The sequence below is a fragment of the Amblyomma mixtum genome, chromosome 3 (genome assembly GCF_055824585.1).
Source record: "Amblyomma mixtum isolate Tamu chromosome 3, ASM5582458v1, whole genome shotgun sequence".
NCBI lineage: Eukaryota > Metazoa > Arthropoda > Arachnida > Ixodida > Ixodidae > Amblyomma > Amblyomma mixtum.
The window spans coordinates 401112344-401116885 of NC_143014.1; the positions used below are offsets into that span (position 1 = coordinate 401112344).

The 4542-nt window shown below is 50.4% G+C and overlaps 1 pseudogene; it reads right to left on the reverse strand.

Annotated features, from left to right (window-relative positions):
- Positions 1–2312: 2312 nt before the first annotated feature.
- Positions 2313–3967, reverse strand: LOC149357366 (uncharacterized; annotated as a pseudogene).
- Between the last annotated feature and the right edge of the window lie 575 nt (positions 3968–4542).

The following is a 4542-nucleotide window of genomic DNA, read 5'->3' on the forward strand; positions in this document are numbered from 1 at the left end:
GCGTTGTACAACTTTTTCTGCATTCTTACTTGACGCTCCCACAGCTTGGATCTCTTTTTACCTGACTGCACGGGAAAACAGGCCATATGGAGGTGGTGTGTGTAAAAATAATTTGACCTGAAAGTTACAGACGGCCACTTGTTAATCGGGCACGGCGGAGCACTCAGCACTGTGCTAATCAATTAAACCCGACGAATGAACGTCATCGTTCGCACAAACCTCTAGCTTGCATCTAAAAAGTATAGTCACAATGCTGCCGAATCGGGAAGAAAACCGCTACTAGTGACCAAAAGCCGGTGCGAGTTCATTGACAACGAATTTCGGACAGCTCACATTAACGCGGTATGCATCAAATGAACAGATGCATGCAGTTCATTTCAGGACACGCCATAATATTCAAGCGATTCTGAACAAAACGAGTTTTCTAATTCAAGGCACGCGAAATTCAACTTGCGATGAAAAAAAATGTGCGAAAAAGAAAAGTTCTACCACCCTGGATTTAACCCACGCACCCCCACTGCCTGTCGACTCCCCGGAGCGACGCGTTAGACCGCACGGGCACAAAACAGCGCAGAGTGATACATTTCTCTTTATTTTTTTCTGCGAACTACTTCCGTAGCCTTCACAGCGTTGCACATGATGTATGAAACGGAGTATAGCTGTGTGTGACCGCGATCCTTGCGGTTCGTGGCTGTCTGCGTAAATATTCACCGGTGGGCCAGGTTTCGCGCAAACCCGCATGACAGAGCACGCATGCATGTTTCCAGCGGTATCACATCGCACGAAAGCTTTTGCGCCCCGCCAGCATTCTAGCCGTGGCACGTTCGCAGCTCAGCTGGCAGTGCTCGTCAAGTGATAAAAAGGCGGTGCTCGCGACCCGCCAATCACGCGGGCCTATTTTTTGGCCACCCGCGAATGCCGCAGCGTCCACGCGCGTGGTGCTATCGGCCAACACATATTGTCACTAGGCGTCGCAGAAGCAGTGTGGAGCATCCTTCGGACCAATCCAGACAAGTGTGATTCACTCTCTACCTCGTTCTGTGACAATGGCTCTAAACGGTCACATGTCTTTGTGGGTTTTGGGCCTCAAAAATTACCATCAATGCCTCAGCCTTCGTTATCTGGCCTTCGTGGTGCAGTTTTTCTAATCCCACCTTCTGCAGAAGCGCCAAAGCTGTTTCCTTCGCCTTGGCTGGTTTCACAGCCGTGGACTTGAGGTTCTTGCTCATAGCTTCATTCCCCTTCTCATTGAAGAGGCCCATCGGGAAGAAGGCGAAGCCCCCATATATGTCGGCTTTTGTGGAGCTTTAGATCGAGCTCCTGGAAACTGTACGTGACATCCCGAAGAATGCGCTAAGCGCTCTTATTCTCTGAGTAATTTCCTTCCAGGGAATCCGCGGCATTCAAAATGCACTTTTCTTTCTCTAGATTTGGTGCCTTCTTCGCTATCCTTAGTGTCCTTAGGGTCTTATCTAATGGTATGCAGAAGTTTTTTTATCTTTTGCGATTACGTTGCGCTATTCGTTGCTGTACGAGACTGCGCTGGCAGTCTGGTCACCAGAGGAAAGGTTCAGAATAAACAAAGGTGTCGAACCGGAGCCGAACCTGCCCCCGAAACCAGACCCGAACCTGAATTTTCACCCGGAACCGAACCGAACCCATATCTTTTCGCAATCTTGTAACTTAACCTGAACCGAAACGATTCAGAGGACCAGTTCCGAACAGGTTCGGGACTGGAATCAGTCCCACTTGTTTTGCAACCTGGCCCATTTTTTTTTCAGACAGAATGAGATGGTCTAGCGCATAGGTTTACCCATCCGAATCTGTCTGCTCTGGAAAGTGCGAAAATGACAATCAGTATATTGGACAACAAAATTGAATGAGGTCTGGTGTCTGCGAAGAAACCTAATTGAAGCTTTTCTGATGCACTAGCGCAAATTTTAAAGCATTGTACGTCAGTCTTAAATGAGATCTTGAGTTATTACTCCTCACCTTTTGAATGTTTGTGTATGGTTTTAATCAAATTGTTAGCACTGGTCTAATTGAATGAAGGGTCATAGACACAAAATTATTGCTTGTGTGCTTTCTTCTTTCAAACGATGCTATTGGTATACATGCAGCACCCCGAGGTATTTGCCTAAGACCAATAAATAATTTACATCTCAATTTCTTCTTGACGCTATTTCGGTTTCTTCAACAGATAGATTGATTGAAACCACGCTTATTCCACATTAGAATGCGTTGAAAGCGCTACGGTGGAAAGGGAGGGGGTATTGTAAAGGAGAAGGGGTAAGTTAAAACGCTAGAGGCAGCTAGGTGGAGGCTGCGTGCCTTTCGTGAGCACTGCGGAGCCGATCGCTGACCAGCGGCACCTCCGAGTCCTGGATGAACACGAGGAGTGCACGCCAGAACTCGACGGCACGATCTCGAGACGAGGCATCGCGGCAGGCCCAGGATCAAATAGAAGAAGGCCATTTCGGCAGCCATCCGAAACGCTGCCAGGGCTCGAAGACGAGATGGTGCGTAGAGAGGACGTTCCCAGAGCAGGTGGTTCAGATCCGCACTGCAGTTGCACCTGGAGGAGGAACAAGGTGCAGGTGGCGTCGTGCCACCCCGATGAAAGCGGTTCAACAAGAAAGGAGTAAGAATGGTGCCTGTTTGAATTCGCCGCAGCGGGACCGATTCTCATCGCGTGAATACCATCGGAGGAAGCGCAGGTATGGAGAGGGGGTTGCCCACTGCCGTGAGGTAGGCGGTGCGATGTAGTTTCATCACAAGCTTCTCCGCGATCGAATCTGCAACCTCAGGTGTGGTAGCGACGGAAGGAGGAAGAGTATCGGAAGCTCTGGCTAGCATGGTAGAGAGATGAGCGCGTGCTGGTCTATGAGCCTTCTCGTTTCCAGGGATACTGCAGTGCGCAGGGACCCAATAGATGTTAACGTGCTGATCGCGTTTGCGAAGCAGACGTGCGTTATGCCTTATCTTCTGCATTATAGGGTCTGTATAGAGAATGTTGGCGCATGGCAGGTAGGCTGCTTGGGAGTCTGTGTACATACGATGGTGAATGGGGTAAGTTTCAAAAGAAACTGCGAGAGCCGATTCCAAGTAGTCCAATATGGCCATTAGCTCGGCTCAGGTACTGAATGGCGCTTCTGCCGATGTATGGTGGCATTGGCCCTGACTCTCGGTTTTCTGGTCGTACGACGCAGTGGCGTAGTATGTGTGGCTGCTGCTGCCTGCAGGCAGTACAGCGTCCGTATACACAACATGTTCAGTTGAGGAGAGAGAGAGTGCCGCCGCGGTGCTCAGTGTTATGGTGCTCGGCTGCTGACCCGAAAGACGCAGGTTCGATCCCGGCCGCGGCGGTTGGATTGCGGTAGAGGCGAAATTCTAGAGGCCCCTGTACTATGCGATGTGAGTGCGCGTTAAAGAACCCCAGGTGGTCGAAATTTCCGAAGCCCTTCACTACGGCGTGCCTCATAGCCTTAGCTGCTTTGGGACGTTAAACCCCATACACCAAACCAAACAAGTGGAGGAGAATGAGCTCGTAGCCTTAGAATGCGTCTTGGCATAAGCCCGGCGCTGCATTTGCTGATACGCATCCATATGTAGTGGAAGTGGCTTCCCTTCAGTGAGCGGCGTGGTTTCCCATGGAGGCGTCTTCCTGGGCAAAGCCGGCAATGTGTACATCGTGCCCGAGGATTAATAGTATGCGCCGCCCGGCGTTTGTGACTCGAAGTCTCGTCCGTTGCGTGTGGGTGTACATGTCGAGGAGCTCTGAGAGGTCACTGAGCTTGCTGCAGCTCTTGAACGCATCAAGGCGTGTGTACCTGGGAAGTCCTGTGACAATGCGTCTGACGTCGTTAAGTAAGCGGTCAAGCGGGAGCAACTGCGTACGGTTTGCAGGATGATACGGCAGCCCGTACATGATGCGGGCGACGAGAAAAGCTTCCGCAAATTGCCGCATTTCGCGTTCGTGTAATCCGCGTGTGCGGTTACTGATTCTTCGTAAAACGTGCAGAATTAGGTTTTGTAGTCTTTGTGACGCGTTGTACCCAACTGTTCGCTGTAGAGTTCTCGTCCAAGTGCATGCCAAGTATTCGGATAGTCTGCTTTCGTGCGTTGGGCTGGTTGCCGATGGAAAGTTTAAAAGACTGCTTCTCCTCCTGTTTGGTTATGGTGGTCCGGCCACCATGAATGACGACAAACACAGTTTTATCTGGGGCAGTCTGTAAGCCAGTTTCCGTTGCCTAGTCGTGAATGATGTCAAGAGTTGTTTGTAAGGCGTCCTCCTGCTCGCCGATGGACCCCTGATGTGTCCACACGGTGACGTCGTCAGCATAAACAGCATGCTTCAATCCCCGGTACGTCCGCAATACTCATCGGTAGCTGGTGCACAGCTTTATCAAACAGTGTTAGGGAGATAACCGAACCTCTAAGGGACGCCTACTAAGTTGGGGTGGATAGAACTGGTGTCCCGGCCAACTTGGACCTGGTAGCTACGCCCCTATAAAAAACCAGTTATGAAGTTGTATATTTTTC